The 18,448-nt window shown below is 45.8% G+C and overlaps 1 protein-coding gene across 2 annotated transcripts in view; it reads right to left on the bottom strand.

Annotated features, from left to right (window-relative positions):
- EDARADD (EDAR associated via death domain) overlaps window positions 1–18,448 on the bottom strand; it is a 53,121-nt gene that overhangs the window by 13,263 nt on the left and 21,410 nt on the right. The gene's annotated exons all lie outside the window — the stretch shown is intronic.

Genomic DNA, 18,448 nt, shown 5'->3' with positions numbered 1-18,448 from the left:
CACTCAACAAATGTTTGTTCAATGAATGACCATTCTTATTTTTTTAAAAAAGTATAAGTGCACATAACAGGCTACTGTTTTGTTGTTGTTTTTTAATTTCACATTATGGATTACGTCCCTTATTTTATTTCCTATTTACTTTTTGTTGGGCTTGTTGTTTGTCAGTCCAGGTTATAATTCCTTCCTGTATCTATTACACTTTTTAAGTACATATTACAAAGCAGCAAAGAGAAACTGTTAAAAAAGCAGCAATCAATCCTTGAGAGGTAACTGTGTTTCTGCCTGCCTGACAGAGGTTCTTTTACAGCCAAGGGTTTGCCTGATCTTCTCATAGGGGGTGTGTGTGTGTGTGCACACGCACGTGTGTTTTCAGTGAAGTCAGCAGAGGAGACTGGCCTTAGAATATATCTGTTTATGTTAACTCCATCTTTATACAACTAAAAAATCTCCCTCAGCAGCTAACGGTACCCCCTCCATCCAGAGTACTGCAGAAGAAGCACAAAGAGTTGGTGTGAGTCCGGCTGCACTCATAACCTCTGGCACGTCACTCACCAGCACTGGACTCTGGTTCCCCATTTGTGTATTGGGTGGCTGATAGATCACCTTATCCCTAAGATACTGCACATCCTCAGGTCTCTGAGAGTTTCACCCTTAAAGATGTGCTAACCCCCTGATATCAAACATTTTAAAAAATCTTTTCCTCTTAATCTCCTAGAACGCCTTTCTCCTTGCTTCGAGCTCATAAATTCCCATGTCTTGGCAGCGTATAGACATTGGTTTAATGACAAGCCTATTTTTTTTTCACACAAGAAGCATTCCTGTCTTGCCAGCTAGATTTTGTCCCCTAACTCCTCCCAATATTGCTTTTGTTTGAGATCTGTTTCTCCCCACTGTCCTCACTAGAACAAAGGCAACCTGCTCACCATACAGTGTATACAGTTGGTAAGAGTTATGGGCAGTCTCTGAAAGAACAAAAATTCCTCTCTGCAACTTTTTATTTCTGCACGGCAAAACCCAGAAGCTCCACGATGTTAGGGCCACTATTTACTATTCAGCAGGTCGTGTGGAGACCTGCCTTTTCGCATCCGTGCGGCTCCAGCAGGACCTGGCAGGCTCAGCCTCCCATCAACACAGTCACAGTTCTGCTCACTGAATTGGAAATTTGCGTGGAGGAAGCAGAAACAGGACCTTCAGGTAGTGTCGAGAGACACAAATGTTAGCCCTTGACAGATTTTTGCAGTACTAACAAGGTCCTGCCAAAACATGAGCCATCCTTTAAGTAAAGACTATGTTACATGGCATATCTGACTCGGTATCTCATCATCTGGAGAAAATATTACCAAAATCAGTGTTTGGCCGGAAGCATCCCCCTGATGTACATGAGAGACATGACTCAGAATTACTTGTGAAGGTTGACGGCAACAGAATTTTGATCTCCAATCTCTGTTCTTGCTCTGATTATTATGTTGTGCTACTTTTTAGGTTAGTCCTCTAAGAGTGAAATCAGAAAAGACTGATTTTTGCAGTTTTTAGGTCTTACTGAAACCTCAGTTAGGCCTTTACTCAGCACCTCTTTTCTGAGTAGCTAATAGGTATCAGCTCCCACGGGGGAATCCATCTAGAAAGATAAAAGGACCTGAACCCTTGACCTCAAGACCTGCCCTCAGATATGCTGGGGAAATAGAGTCGCACATGAGTAACTGAAATACAAGGCAGAAGACAGTGCGTTCCGATAGGGAGGAACAGATCAAGTGAGGGGGAGAGGTTTCTTCCAACCAAAAATCCCAGAGGAGCTTTCCTCAAACATCAGAGATGTTTGAGGTGTGCCTTGGTGAGGGCCTGGAGAGTGGGGACGTGGGAGGAAAGGGCATTTAGCCAGAGGTCCATGGGAGTCCAAAAGGAAATAGAAACACATGGGGCCCCTGTAGGGTGTTTTCTCAAAGGCAGTGAGGGGTGATGGAGGGAGATGAAATGGGAAAAGTGGGCTGAGGGCTGAAAGCCGGTCTCAGATGATGGGAGTCACTAAGGGTCTCTCGCTGGAAGCAGGACATCCTCAGAGCTGTCGAGGGTCAGAGCAGGAACATGCACCCGGCTGTGGGGTGGAGGGATACACGCATGGCCAGGGAGACTGGGGCAGCCAGGCAATTTGATGCGGGACAAGGTACAACTGATTCAAAGGCAAGGATTATGCGGTCCCCAAACCACTGCTTTGGGAGAGGAAAGTATAAAGCTAGAGCCACAGCAGGGATACAGCCAGGATGGAGGCAAGTGAGCAGAGGTAAGACAAAGTGCAAGCTTGGAAGACGTGATGGATGAGATAAGATCTCGATGGGAGCTGAGGATGTCGCTGGTCCTTGGGAGTGGCCGGGGCAGGAGATAGAGACATGGATGCTGGGAGAAGAGACGGGCGGTGGAGGGCATGCAGTGAGGTCCCAACCTCGAGGAGCACCCAGCACCTACATTTCGGTGGTGAGGGAGGGAATGAGAAAGTGAAGTAGAGGAGGGAGGTCAGAGAGGAGGGGAGGAAAGGGCAGGACTCCGAGGGCCATGTGAAACCATGGTCTGGTGAGGAGAGGAGTGGTTTCTGAAAGCAGCTCTAGCAGCTTCTGCCAGGTGGGCAGTGAGGACACAGAGAATCCCCTAGCCCCAGCCCTTCTAGCTTCTTCACTTTCTCCTGTCTTTGAAGCCTCAGCTTAGACATCACCAGCTCTAGGAAGCGTCTCCAAACTCCCAGTCTGGGTGCCGTGCCCTGGGTGCTCCCACGGCCTCCTGGACCTGCCAGCCCCCCAGGGTGCTCGTTACATTGGGTGGAGAGGTTTGCAGTATCTCTTCTGCACTAGACTCTAGACTGCAAGGCAAAGGGTCTCGTCCATGCCATCCCATAGTGATTAGCACGCATCTGAGACGGATAACACAGAAGATCTGCGGAAGGGAAGGTGAGTGGGAGGAAGGGAGGGAAGAAGACTTAAAGACAGCCCAGGCTCTGAGTTCTCCAGACCAGGCTGTGCCGCTCTTCACGGTGCTGTCCTTACCCCTCCCCCACTTCCTCCCACCCTGCTCCTTGGCCTCATCTCCTTGGTTACCAGTTGTGCGCCTCCACCACCAATCCATCCTCCTGGTCTCACCTGGCTCCTGTCACTTAATCACTGTCAGTCATCTGAGTGATACGCTTAAGAACACCCTGCATGTGGGCGTCTGCTGTGGGCCCCTTGACAGTCCTCAGCGCTGCAGGATTCTCCTCCCCCAGTCTCGCTCTACGTGCTGAGTGCCGCTGGGGAAAAAGGAGTGACAAGCCTCACGCGTTCACGTGCTCGCGAATCTGATCTCGGCTGGGTGCCAGCTGCTCCCTGGTCATTCTTGGTTTCCCTTCGGACTGTCCTCGTCAAGGCCCTACTGGGTCCTGTGCCAAAGCTGTTCCATCCTGCTGAAGGCCGGGGCCCATTTGTGCCCCTCATCCCGAGACATAGGCTGTGCCGAGGTAGCATCCCCTATTCTTCTCCTTCACATCTATCTCCAAAGAGAGGGTCTCTTTTCATCTTCAAGGCTTGTCCTTTATCACTGAATTATGGTTCTGGGCAGACGTGTTTGATGGCACTTACTAGGAAGGGTGGGGCCGTGTCTTATTCATCTTTATCCTACTAGTACTGAGCTCAGATGCTGTGTTCAAAAAATCTTAATCTGGGGGGAGGGATACATTGGGAGACTGGGATTAACATATACACACTACTATATACAAAACAAACAACTAATAAGGACCCACTGTATAGCACAGGGAACTCTATTCAATACTCTGCAATGACCTATATGGGAAAAGAATCTAAAAAAGAGTGGATATATGTATATGTGTAACTGACTCACTTTGCCATACAGCAGAAACCAACACAACATTGCAGATCAACTATACTCTAATAAAAATTAATTTTAAAAAATCTGAATGCAATTTTACTGAACTCAGAATCATTGCAAGGTGGCCTCTCAATGCAACGTGGGACTTGCCTCCCCCAGGACCAGATCAGCCCCGGGGAGTGGCCTGGGAAGGGCAGGGGGGTGAGGTCCAGCTCACAGACAAGACACAGGATACAGGGGCTGTGGCAAGTTCTGTGATGGTTCTGGAAGCAGTTGGTGTGGGAATTTCCAAGAGGAGGCTGTGGGCTCCACTTGGATATCAGAGGGGTGGGCCATGCCCATAGGGAATGTGTCCAGTGACACGTGGTGACACCCAGGGCCAGTACCAACGATGCTCAGGAGGGAGCCTGGTGGCGGGAACCCAACATAAGCGCAGCTCTAGGGACAGGAGTCTGGGGGCTGGGGAGCTGTGACCTGGGCACAGAGGCCAGCCCTGTGGCATCCCTGGGGCACTGAATCCAGGTCGCTGGGGGTGAATGGGATTGAGTACTTGCTGCTCTATTAAAACTGATCCAGGAACACAGGGGACAGAGTAGTGGGTCAGAGCAGCAGTGGGCTTAGCTGTGAGCAGGATGGCCGGGGCGATGAAACAGGGACTTAAAATGATGCCCTTTCATCCTCTCCTTTGCACATCTGTCCCTTTGTCCCTTCCCCTCCAAGGAATCCTACCCCAGGGCCTTGAAGCATATACAAGTCTCCCCTTTACTAAGCCAACTCCCCCATCCTGCCGCCTTCCTCCTTCCCTCATTCCTTCCACACTTCTCAATGGCTGACTTCTGCTTCGTGCACACTATGTCCCAGGCAGACATTTTTGGGATAGCTCGTTTCCTCCTCCAGATGCTGAGGAGCTGAGAACCACCACATACAAACAAGGAAATACTACAGGTTTCTGTTCACAGGACTCGTTTTAATTCTGAGTGAAGTTCAAGTGCAATATGTTGGTTTTGTAGAAGAGAATAGTTCCTGGATACAGTTGGGTCTGTATACCAAAAGGAAAAGGTCTAGATAAGAAAAAAGATGGAAACAACCTAAATGTCCATCAATAGATGAATGGATTAACAAAATGTGGAATACTATTCAGCCTTAAAAAGGAAGGAAATTCTGAGACATGCTACAATAAGGATGAACCTTTAGCACATTATGCTAAGTGAAATAAGCCAGTCACATACAGACAAATACTGTCTGCTTCCATTTATATGAGTTACCTAGAGGAGTCAAATTCAAAGTAACAGAAAGTAAAATAATGATTACCAGGGGGTGGGGCAAGGTAGAATGGGGAGTTAGTGTTTAATGAGTATAGAGTCTCAGTTTGGGAAGATGAAAAAGTTCTAGAGATGGATGGTGGTGGTAGTTGTGCCATAATGTGAGTGTACTTAATGCCTCTGAACTGTATACTGTACCTAAAAATGGTCAAGATGGTAAATATTATATGCGTATTTTACCACATAAAATCTCTAAAAAAATCTCCTTAGGAAATCCGAAGGTAACCACAAAGCTGAACACCAATGGTTTATATACTCAAGTAAGCTAAAGAAAACCCCCATTTTGTAAAATCTTTCCACTGTGAATATGGAGAAACCTTATATTTGGGCAAATGTGTTAGCTGCCGCCAAGAATTCTTTGAGTAGAAAGAAAGTTGGCTAGGTGACACTAATTTTGCACTTTGGTGAGTTTATAACCTGGTCGTCAGGTCGCATTTCTGCTCAGGGAACTGCGGGAACCAGGTGCTGAATGAGAGTCCGCCCTGGATACAGACACGAGGTGATTTCACACCAGGCTCCAAGCAGCAGCAACCCAGGGCCAAGAAGACACCCGGGAAAGCTCTCAACTCAGAGATGAACGTGCGCTCCGTGTGCCGTCCACACGTGGGGATGGACTGATGGGCCGAAGATGGTGACAGAGTGATGAGGAGGGTACCAACCAGCACCTAGGAGCCAGGTACCGGGTTTCTGGGAAACGTGCTCTGCAGGACTGGGCAGTTCACCTTTCCATGCCTATGCTTAGCTCACTAATAAAGAGTCCCATCTTTATAATCTTGCAAACTAAGGGGAGGATAACTGAGTGGGAAAGCACTCAACAGGTTGGTCAACCCAACTGTCGCCTATGGCTGGTTGGAAACCACCACAAAGATGGAAGTTATCACTGCCCACCTGGTGGCAGCCACCTACACGACAGGCAAAGAGCCTGAGAAGAAATACCTCCCCTGAAATAACTAGCTTTTTAGGGAGAACAACCAATGCTAAAGCTTGATGTCTCTGCTTTAGGAAAATATTTTAGTAAATGGCTTTGAAAATAAGATTTTAAATGCCCGAGTGTGCCAGGGTAACAGCACTTCTATAGCATGGATTCAGACTGTTCTACATTTTCTCCCATCACGCAGCCAGTGCAACTCAACCACCTTACAGTGCTATGAATTTCCAAGACGGCATCTGTGTAACTCTTCTGAATGTGTCTACTCGTTATCCACTTCTAAACATCAGGACTAGACTATGTCTCCTGTCGGGTTTTTCTATACTCAATTCTTTCCCTGCAAATTAATTATTACTGTAATAACTGTTTACATTTATTTTTATTTTTTACTGAAAAATAAACACAGCATATAGAAAATTGGACATATCTATTTATTTGAAAGTATATAGGCATAGACTGGAGATACTGTGGGTTTGGTTCTAGACCACCACAGTATAGCAAATATCTCAATAAAGGCAAGTCACATGAACTTTTTGGTTTCCCAGTGCATATAAAAGTTATGTTCACACTATCCTGTAGTCTAGTAAGTGTGCGATTGCATTCTGTCTAAAAAACAATCTACATATGCTGATTTAAAAATACTTTAATATGCAGTTTATTGTATGTTTAAAAAAAAAGAAAATAAAGCAAGATACAAAACTGAAAAAAAATAAGGCTGCATATTCAAAAAAAAACAATTTACTGCTAAAAAATGCTAACCATCATCTGAGCTTTCAAGGAGTCATAATCTTCCTGCAGTAGTAACATCAAACATCATCACTCCCAGATCACCATAACACACGTGACAATAATGAAAACGTGTGAAATACTGCAGGAATTACAAAACGTGACACAGAGACATGAAGTGAGCAAATGCAGTTGGGAAAATGACGCCAACAGACTTGTTGGACGCAGGGTCGCCCCAATTTGTAAAAACACGCAATATCTGCAAACGCAATAAAGCAAAGAGCAATGCAACGAGGTCTGTCTGTATTCCAGAAACTGGCTTTTAGAAATGTATGTCATTCAGGATACATTCATCAAGCACCTACTTGGTGCTGGAGACAATGCAGACAGATTCCTAATGCGGCAAGATGATGATCCTGGAATAGGACAAAGACACGCACATAAAAACCGATACCACAAAGAATAACGTGTGAAAAAGGCACAGACCGAGTGTCGAGGGAGCAAAACAGTGGGAAGGAACTCAAGTGAGACCCTAGGAACAGGGCAAGTGTCACTGAGGATGAAAGAACTAAATCTGGAAGGATGGGAATTGGAAATAAACACTGTGGCACTTGGCTAGGATGAGAGCAAACCTGTGGGTTTGTGTACATTTAGTTCTTCTCTTCAATGAGTTTTCTATCCAATTACAAGGAAGACCTGCTACTTCTAGAGTTGAAATGAAGGTCAAAGACTGCAGTGGCTGTTCCTGTGACTTCAAGGCGGGGACGCTCAGGTGTAATTTCATACCTCGGCTACGGTTTCAAAGATAAAAGAGGGAGGGGGTTTTCCCTTTAGGGGCGAAGCATAGTTGGTTACCGTTCAGAAATATCACAAAGTATTTTACAGGCGATTATGGTTTGCAGGTGCAAATGCAAGCAGACCACGAGGATGCGGATATTACTGAGGGCAGGGAGGTTCCACCTCTGTTTCTTTCACCAACGCTGGAACACAGACCAATTGAAGGTTCGAGATGAGGAAGTGCGTTTGTAAACTCCTCACTTCAGTCTCTGATTTTCCTGTGCCGCGTAATTACGTGCTAGCTGGAGAAAGACCACTTGGTTTCAAGGGCTAATATATGAAAAGTTAACAGAGCCAAAATACCACCTAAATGTCTAGATGATTTAGTCCATCACTTTCTTTGAAGAAAATACCAAACAAACACACAAAAGTAACAAGTATTCAAATCACGCTGTTTTTCAAAAAAGCAACAAGAGATGTGAAAATCCTTTTCTCCCAATCTCTCATCCCAGCTCCCTCCCCAGAGGTTACAATCTAGGGCACACCTTTCCTCGGTCCTTACTGACAGCCACATTCTCAATCTACGGTAGAGATGCTGTTCAGCCCCAAGCCATGTTAGTCTACAACTTGGCTTATTTGTTGAACAATATATTGTGAGTATCTTTTAAGGTCAGTGGTCTCTCCTCTTTTCAATGGCTTAATACTATTATACTGTGTCAAAGTACCAAAAGTTATTTAATCACCTCCTACTTATGTGCATGTAAGTTACCTGCAACTCTTCTCTGTTTCAAACACACTCTGCTATGATGTCTGTGGTATCAAGTCCTTAAAGTGGTATCACTGGATCAATGAGTAATATAATTTTCTGTAAGTTTCCATCCATTTACACTCTCAACTGTATGTGAGGGCAGCTGTATCCTGAAACCCACATCAACCAGAAGTTTAAGTGAGATTCTAGCCCACTTGTGAAATTCCAAGGCATTACAGTCCACAGGGCACTGGATGATAATGCCAAAAGAAGCCGTTAAGTCAATTAGAGCAGATAAAGGACTGTACAATTTAATGATTATTAAACAAAACCCAGGGAAATAACTACTAAGTGCTAGGAAGCAGGCATTTTTGCCCTCTGGCTTGTACCTGTCTTAACACAAACATTTTCTTTTGACTTGGTCCCAAAGTAGAAATCAGTCAAAGACAAAGGCATGAATAGATTCTATCCAATTAGAGTACTATGACTTTCCTTTTAAAATTTCACTTCTGGGAAGTTCATTATAGATAAAAAGGACTCGAGGTCCTGAAATGATGCCTGTGGTTGGGTGGCATGAATCTATAGTGGGAAAAGCAGGTTGCACTTCATCATTTTCTGCAGGAATCAAAAATAAGGAAAGCAGGTGGTCCCAGTTCACCCAGACCTAGGGCTGGGCAAGGCAGGTTCCACCCAAAGTCAGCAAGAGCAACACCAAAATGCCTGATGAGTGGAGCCTGTCAGCATCTAAGCTTATGGGCAGAGGGAGTGAGGGGGAGGAAGAAAGGAGAGAGACCAGGCTGGGTCACAGATGTGGGAGGGACTGTCCGCAGGGATGACGCACTAAAGATGCGATGGTACCCATGGATGTCAGAGCACAGTGAGGAGGCAGGCAGGTCACTGGAAGACACCACCCAGGATCAATAAATATAGTCGAGAAGAAGTAAGGTGACACAACCTGAGGAAGTTAAGCACCAAATGGGAGACAGAATCAGATCATTATCTCTTTTAGGCAAAATTGTTTGGGGGTATCAAAAGGCAGAGAGAAAAGATCCATGGCTCTTCAAGACCCTAGTCAAGTTCACCTGGTATTACTCACATGGTATTCACTTTCTAATAGTTAGTTAGTACATCTACTCATCGATTCTAACATAGCGCCCTCCATCACCATGTTAGAGCAGAGACAGTCAACTCTGTAGACTGATGGGAAGGTGGATAAATGAAGCACAGAGAGAGCAGGGAGACTAAGGTGCAAAAGGCAAGAGAGATTAGAGGCTGAAATTCACAGAATCCAACAGGTGATTTCCATTCCAGCAAAACCAACCCCTTGAAATTCCTTCTGCCTCCTCTAAATGCCCAGACAGCTCTGTCTCAAGAACCAGCCCTCTCGTAGCCTGTTTCAAGAATGTGCATCTGTCCGGACTGGGAGATGGTGACCGCAAGGTTAACAGGAGTCCCTCTCACCGGAGTTAAAAATACCAAGTGTGAGGGACTTCCCTGGCTGTCCGGTGGTTAGCACTCCATGCTTCCACTGCACGGGGCCCAGGTTTGATCCCTGGTCGGGGAACCAAGACCCTGCAAGCCAAGCAGCATGGCCAAACATAAAATAAAATAAAGGAACTCGATAAAACCCAGATCAATAAGTTAAAATTCACAATGTCTGCCATCCAATAAAAAATCAGAAAACATACAAAAAAGGAGGAAAATCTGATTAATAATCAGGAGACAGTATCTGTCAAATAAAAAAAGAAACCCTGAAAAATACCAAGTGTAGGTTCTGGGAAAGGTTCTCTGGTTTTATGTGGTTCCCCATCTCTAAACTTCATATCAGGGGCAAAGTAAGGAACCACCAAGTATTTCCTAAAAGCAGAAAGATCTGAGGACTTCCCTGGTGGCGCAGTGGTTAAGAATTCACCTGGCAATGCAGGGGACGTGGGTTCAACCCCTGGTCCGGGAAGATCCCACATGCCGCAGAGCAAAGAAGCCCACGCACCACAATGAAGAGTAACCCTGCCGCTCTCCACAACTAGAGAAAACCCTCGTGCAGCAACAAAGACCCAACACAGCCAAAAAAAAAAAAAAAAAGTAGAAGAAGGGAGATCTGATTTTCCCTTAGAGAACAAACAAAAGGACTCGCCAATCTATCAAACAGATCTTGTTGGAGCTTGAAAGGATTGCTGCGTATCAAGAAGGGCAGGTAGGGGCCTGCTGGGCTGACTCACAGGAGATACCATCTATGCAAGTGCTGGTGGGGTCCATTCCCTGTTATTACAACATACGTAATTGCTTTGGGTTTGCAGATGGTCTGGTGAGCCGGTAGCTCTGCCAAGGCAATGAGGCTGTTGGATGGGATTTTGCCACCCACCTCTGCCCCCAATTTAAAGAAAAGAGCAAGCCCTCCATTTACCAAGTCTGTTCCAGTAGCTTTAACCCTAGTGCTAGTCTGCCAGACTGACAGCATTGAGAACTGCGGAAAAGCCTCTCCCCCTAGATTTTAGGCCAGGCAAGAGGCCCAGTGGCAACTGGTAACACCAAGGGCTACTGATTCAGAAATGCTAGGCAAGGGGGCGGGGGTGGGGGGTGGGAGAGGGGGGAGGGACGCTGGACAAGGCACCAGGTCCCAACTCAGCCACTGGCTCAGGTCCCCTCTGTGAAACGACATGGTTTCTACAGTCCCCTTCAGATCCAAAGATGCCAAGTTGTCAATTTGGGCATCTGAGCCCAAACCCACTTTCTAAATGGTCGGGATCAGCAATGCCAAGCCTCCCCTCTGACTTAGTATCAGGTGGCACCAAGTTCAGGAGATACGGTACAATATGGACAGGGCCCCAGCCTCTGTTGGAATGGAGGACGTGCAGGAGAGCTGGGAAGAAGGTGGGAGCCCAGAGGGTATGCGAGGAGCCAAGGCTACAGGAAAGAGTCCCATCTGAGATACAAAATATGTGTCCTTGGAAATAAAAGACTTCTGTTTCTTTGGTGAATTAATAAGATACAAAATTAATCACCATCTCTTGGGCTACTACTTTAGCATCAATCGTTAACTAAGACAGTTTTCTGGCTTCAATGTCTTGGTCGTCATATTATACTTTATATAATACTATCAACAGACCAGCATGACTGGAGTTTCTGTGGTTTAAAACTGGATGTCTCCTCCCCCTGCCCCCGCCCCATTTACTCTGGGTAACATAAGGTGGAACTTTAGTTTTGAAAGGCTTGTTCAATTTCCAAGAAATCAATTAGCTGTTGACAGGGTTTCAATAGCTAAGACAGCATTTTTTTTTTTTTTAGTTTGGTGTTATTTATGAATAGGAATTGGCTTTGAATCATAGCTTGCTTGGCGGAAGAACCAACTGGCACTGTGGCTTATTAGGTCTAGCCTGTAAACAGAGATGTAAATCAAGTCTAAGGAAATATATAATCTTACATGGTGGGCTGCACACTTGGACATCCACCAAAGCAGTACTGAGAACAGTAAAATAGTTGAAACAATCTCAAAGTCCCATAATTAGGAAAATCAAGTAACCCATGGCACAGAATATAACAGGATAGGGGATGGGATGTTTTCCCACTGTTTGCAGAGTTTTAATTGGGGCCCAAGCTGAGGACAATGGTATGTGCACATCCCACAGAGAGCTGCCAGGTAAACCCCAAGGACCAGCTGAGAAGGACCAAAAATATGGTATGAAGCCCACCCTCAGCTTACAGAAGAGGAAGAGATTTCTGTGAAGGACTCCGTGGAAGAAGTAAGAGCGGGGGCTGCTTTCCTTCCTCTGCCCATAAGGAGGAAGAGGCAGCTCTCTGTTCACCCCCCAAGCCAAGTGAAGGGGGCCTCAAGATCACCACTTGTCGGGGTGCCTGCCAGAAAGGGAGATGGCCTCTCACTCCTTAGCCTGATGCTTGTTGATTGATAGATCCCCACAGTCCTCCCAACCCCTCTGCCAATAGGGACCCTACCCTGTGTGTATGAGGAGCTAGAAGCCAACTGGAGCTGTCCCTGATGGTGGGACAGTCAGGCGAGTCTGCCACGGCCGAGTGGACCAGAGCCATCGCCATCTTAAAGGGGATCTGCCCAAGGTAAGAGGTGCAGGACGTACCCCTGAGAGAGAAGGAGCTGGGGTAGGCTGTTTGTTATAGCAGCCCTAGGAAACTAATACACATGTGATAGATACGTTCATTGCTTCTGAAAAGGAAAAAAAGACAATACAACTTTGGGGACCTCTATTTCCATATCTTCAAAGTGAGAAATGGACCACAAGATACGACTTCTTCCACCTCTAATGTTGGGAACATCTGTATAATCTAACACACACATGTTAGTTAGGTAAGAACACATCTAAAATAGCCTAAACGCTGATTCAGAAATTCATCACATCAGCATTTCCAACGTGTGTTTCTGGGACGATCAGGCTTAAGAGTTGGTGAACAGGTTTCGGCGGTCAAAGAACCCTCTTCCTCACACTCTCCAGCAGCAGCAGGCTGTCCCCTTCCGCCTGCTCTGCCCACTGTGAAGGCAAGAACTCAGGGATCGGGCCTGCCCAGGTGGCCCACCCTCGATGCATGGTCCACCCCAGCCCTCCTCCCTCAAAGGAGGAGGCGATACTAAGTCCTAGACCACTAAGAAATACCAGAGCTTGGAGCCCACCCCAGAGCACTTTGGCTAGACTCTCTGCAGAATGAGACCCAGGCACTGGTATTTTATAGAAGTTCTCCAAGTGCAGGCAGGGTCCAGAACCATCGGTCTCTGCAGAACACAGGTGGGCACTAATAACTTTTAGTGAGAAAATTTTAATCTGTTTTCTGTGGGACACTCACAGGTGTTTTCTTCTAAGTTTTTGAAACCTGCCCTTAAGGATTCTCATCACTGCCTATAGTGTCAGATCAAACAGCAGCCACTGGACAGTGCACGATTCCGGCCCCTTTCCAGGGCCAGTGTTTGAAGTACTTTCTATGTGCAAAGTGATGGGCTGGGCTCATGGATTATCCAGAAATGGCCAAGAGACGGTAGGGGGGGCGAGAGGACATGGCAGATGAAGGATAAGAGGGTCACTTGTGACGAATCTCACAATAACTTCACCTGTACATTTATGTTAACATAAACTACACGTATTCAGACATCAACCTAGCTGTGTGAACCTAGGCAAGCTTAACCCACAGCCAGACACTTTCTCCCTCCCAACGGATGATCTCATTTTGGGGGAGGCAGTGGGTCCGAATCACCTTTGAGGCTTTCAGAAACTACTCCTGGGTTTGGAAAGGTCCTGCTCTTCCTCTTGCTGTCCTGGAAGCTCAGACCTCCTGCAACCCGGCCCCGCTCCCTTCCCTACCTCGACCGCCTCTCTTCTCCATGACGGCCGGCAGGATGGTCTCGCTAATGCCTCTCCACCCCGCTCCCCCCAAATAACAGGACTAACCCCCGGCAGGAGAGAGTCCTGGGAACCACTGAGAGCCCAGAGGCCCATGTGCATGTCCTGCGCACTCAGCCCCTCTGTGGTTTCTGGAGGGAGGAACCCGGCTTGAGAGTCCTCTGCAAACCCTTGGACACACCACAGACTGTGTGGCAGGGGAGGAGGCAAGGCCGTGAACCTGAGTTTGCACAAGTTCACATCCATGGGGACTCCATCTATAGCCTTTCCTGCTGCTTTCTTTAACACTTTCCAAAAATCCACCACGTGCACCCTGAACACAGCTTCGCTTGTTTCCAGCTCCCTGTTACAAATGGCAACTCCCACCCAGTCTGGATGCTCCCGTCGGCCTCCCCTGCACGATTTTTCTCTGCTGCATCAATATCAGTAGAAAGGTTCTGTACTGTCCAGGTGTGTTCATGGTTAGTCTTAGGTACTCGTGACACGCCCATAAAGCATTTATGATGTGCCTGATGACCTCTTAAGAGCTTAAAAAGAAGATGAACTTACTTCCCCCCCACCACTTCCCAGATAAGCTCTTTTCTTACTTTTGACGGTGGCCCCACCATGCGCCTGGTCACCAGCTGGGACTCTCTGAGGTACATCTCCAACCCTTCCCTCCTCTTCAGTCCCAAGTCTTGTCAGACACTGAATCCCTGACAGCTCTCCCTGTTAGGGGCTGAATGGTGTTCTCTCAAAAGATATACACTGGAATCCAAACCCCCAGTGTCTCAGAGTGTGACTGTATTTGGAGACAGGCTCTTTACAAAGGGAATCAAGTTAAACAAGGTCACGAGGGTGGGCGCTAAACCACTATGACTGGTGTTCTTACCGAAGAGGGAAACCTGAACAGATGCAGGTCCGCAGGGCGGGAAGATGACATGAAGAGATACGAGGAGCAGATGGCCGCCTGCACGCCCAGGAGAGAGGCCTGCACAGGTCTCTCCCTCACAGCTCTCAGGAGGAACCAACCCTGCCCACACCTGATTTCAGACTCACAGGCTCCACACAGTGAAACGGTGCACTTCTGTTACGCACGCCGCCCTCCGTGTGGTGCTCCGTTACGGCAGTGGCGGCAAGTGAACACGAACATCTTGGAATTGCACTTCCCGCTCTTCATTCTTCCTTCCACACCCTGCCCCTGGGCCTTTGGGATGACTTTTCTGTAACAGCCACTTGGGGTCTCCTGGCCTCAGTCTTTCTTCCTGCCCATCTCCTGACAAGCCACTATGAGGATTACCTTTCTATGACTGTTTTTATCCCATCGCTTCACAGGAAGACTCTTCTGGGACCTTCCCAGGGCTTCCATGCTGGCCCTCAAGATTCCTCTAGAGCAGCACCTCCCACAGTAGCAGTTAGAGAAGACGTTGGCTATGGGGAGGCAGGTATGCCAGGGTGGGAGAAACAAGCCTTTCTCTGATCAAAGAAACTTGGTTACCTGTGGAATGAGCTCAATCAGTGTCTTCTCTCTGTCTTTCCCCCCTACATTTATGCGCTGAGACTCTCTGAGAATCTATCTAAGCGAGAATCTCTTAGCTCAAACATTCTGACTCTGCTTTCCTTGCCAGAGGCTTTAAACCACTCAATTTCACTGAAAGTTCTAAGTGTGCACCACCGTCCCCCCAGCACCTAGGAGAATAGTGGTGATACATTCTTGGATTCAAATACTGGATGGATGGATGGATGGATGGATGGTTGGATGGGTGGATGCCACTTGCAATCTATTTCCAATTTATCAAGCACTATCATACCACCACCTAGTTCATGAAGGTCTATGGCCTCCCTGCTGTGTGAATAGAACAAATTCTGTAGTCCCCTAATATCTTCGCTGGATTTCTTTTTGTTTATTTAAAATTTTTATTTTATATTGGAATAGAGTTGATTAACAAGGCTGTGTTAGTTTCAGGTAAACAGCAGTGATTCACTTACACATAAACATGTTATCTATTATTTTTCAGATTCTTCTCCTTTAGGTTATTTAGGTTATTACAGAGTACTGAGCAGCGCTCCCTGTGCTGTACAGTAGGTCCTTGTTGATTATCTATGTTAAATATAGTAGTGTGTATAGTCGATCCCACTTCGATGGACTTCTTCCCTTCCTGCCCATCCAAACGTCATCATTCAAGGCACAACTCAAATTTAACGTCAACTAACTCAACTTCTTGCCTTTACATCTAAAAAAGAAGTTTCTATCTTTACCCATCCCATCCTTCTTTTAGTCTTGTCTCTGAAAAAGAGTTGAGGTTCTTACTTTTGAAATGCTAACTCACCTGTCTGTGCCTTTGGTAGCTTTATTTATCTAACATAGGTATACATATATCTCATCTGCCAGATGACAAATTCCTTGTAATGAAATCAATGTGCCGCATGTTCTCCACAAGACATTGCTGAGGATGTTATCAATAAACAGTTGCTAAGAAAATTAACCCTCTCTACCTTCCACAGGGAAAACAAATCCCATTAATTATTCCACTTCTCTCTTCTCCCTCTTAATTTTTAATCTCTCCACTCCTGGTGACACCTTGTCTTTTAAAATCTGTTGTTTCCCATCCTTAAAAAAAGAAGCTTTGGGGACTTCCCTAGTGGTCCAGTGGTTAAGACTCTGCGCTCCCAATGCAGGGAGCCTGGGTTCAATCCCTGGTCAAGGAACTAGATCCCACATGCATGCCACAACTAAGAGTTCGCATGCCACAACTAAGGAGCCTGCCTGCCGCAACTAAGACCCAGTGCAACCAAATTAATTAATTAATTAATTAATTATTTTAAAAATTACACAGAAAAACATTAAAAATATTTTTAAAAAGAAGCTTCTTCTGAATCTTCCAACACCTTCAAATAGAAGTTTACTGTTTTTTTCCTTGCTACTGTAAGGAATCTGACAGAACTACACAAAACTTTCTTATCACTCACTCACTCCTCAAGCCTTTTGCAGTTATGTTTCTGTCCCTATGATCGAGTTTCTTCCTGACAGGTCCCAGTAACATGTGAAAGGACAAATGCAAAGATGTCTTTGCAGGCTTCACCCTTGACCACAGGATGATGTCAACAGCCCTTTCCTTGGCACTTGAAGCAATGCCCAGTCCTGGCTTTTTTCTCTCTTTATTCAACATATATTTTTTGAGACTTCACTATGTGCTAGGCATTGAAGGTACATGTACGCGCCAAAGATACAGCAGTCCCCACCCTTCTGGAACAGACAATGAAACCATCAGCAAACATCTAACTATACACTGGGAGAGTGCTGCAAAGGAAGGCACAGATGCCTCGGCCACAGACAGCCTTCTCTGGCCACTCCTCTGTCTGCCTCTGAGCTCTTTTTCTTCCTCTGGCCTCCAGATTGTTCCTCAAGGCTCCACCCTGGGCTCTCCTTTCTGCTTTTCCACAAGGACTCTCTCCTCAACAGTCCCATCCTCCCCTTCGGCTTCAACTGTAACCTCCTGACGCAGGAATCCTAAACCAACCCCAGTGCGGCCCTTCCTGCCATACATTTCACATACCCCAAACTCTACAGACTTTTACCTCCTTTTCCGCAGCTCACAAACAAACAAACAAGTGACTCTCAATCCTACCAACACACAAATCTTATTTTCCTCCTGAATTCTCTTTTGATACTATTAGTAGCATCCCTCTCCCAGTCACAGGCCTAAGACCTGGTCTCATCTCTCCAGTCCCGCAGGGTCCCAGATATGGTCATGGACCATCCCTTAAAGCCGCCAATACCTTCCAACCATCCATCCACCTCTCTCTGGTATTCAAGGCTCTGGGGCCCCAGATCCACCTGATCTTCCAGCCTCACCACCTACCTTCTCCCAATACTTCAGCTCCAGGCAAAGTATTTGTCCCTGACTCTCCTCAGAGCCTTTGCTCACAGCATTCCTTCTACCAGGAGTGCTCTCATCCTGCCCCCAGACACATATCCTCAAATCTATTTCTGTTATCAATAAATATCAGAGATATCACGCAGCCATTCAGACGGATGGTGAGGCCATGTGGCAAACTGGATGAAATGTTTGTGACACAATATTATATAACAGAAGCAAGATATAAAATTGCCTGCAAACAGTTTTTATAATTATCCATGTAAAAAATGTATTAGGGAATACATCAAAATGACAAAAATTGTTGTATTAGAATGGTGGAATTTTGGATGAGTTTTTTCATTTTTCTAGATTCTAAATTCTATTTACTGTGGTTTTAAAAATCTACGTATATTTCGAAATAGTTTTAGAGGTACAGAAAACTTGAGAAGATAGTATAGAGCATTGCGGTGCCCCTTATACCAGTTTCCCTTAATACCAACATTACACATTAGCATCATACTAATAATACTCTATCATACCTATAATCTAATGTGGTTTTTAAAACTTAAAAAAATTACAGTTTGGCAAAACTAAACAGCATAAATAGAGGAAAATGTCATTTTTCCCATAACCTCTAACTCCAACTTAGCATCCTAACAGTTACTACTTTTTTTTTATTGCCTCAGTCTCCTCTTGGCATGGATTCGTAGCTACAAACTAGAATAAATTTTGCTTTACTAGCATTTGTCATACATGTGTGCATGTAGTTAAAGTTGTTAAAATTTTATTGTTTGACTCAAAGGTGCTGGGAAATGTTTTCTATAACATAAAGAATCCTAAAAATGTTTTCAAGAGCTGAACCATACCCACATCTAGAATCTAGTGCTGTGTACACTGCTTCT

Source organism: Hippopotamus amphibius, chromosome 5 (assembly GCF_030028045.1).
Source record: "Hippopotamus amphibius kiboko isolate mHipAmp2 chromosome 5, mHipAmp2.hap2, whole genome shotgun sequence".
Lineage (NCBI taxonomy): Eukaryota > Metazoa > Chordata > Mammalia > Artiodactyla > Hippopotamidae > Hippopotamus > Hippopotamus amphibius.
The sequence above is the reverse complement of the archived record's forward strand: the minus strand, read 5'-3'. Positions and strand labels throughout refer to the sequence as shown.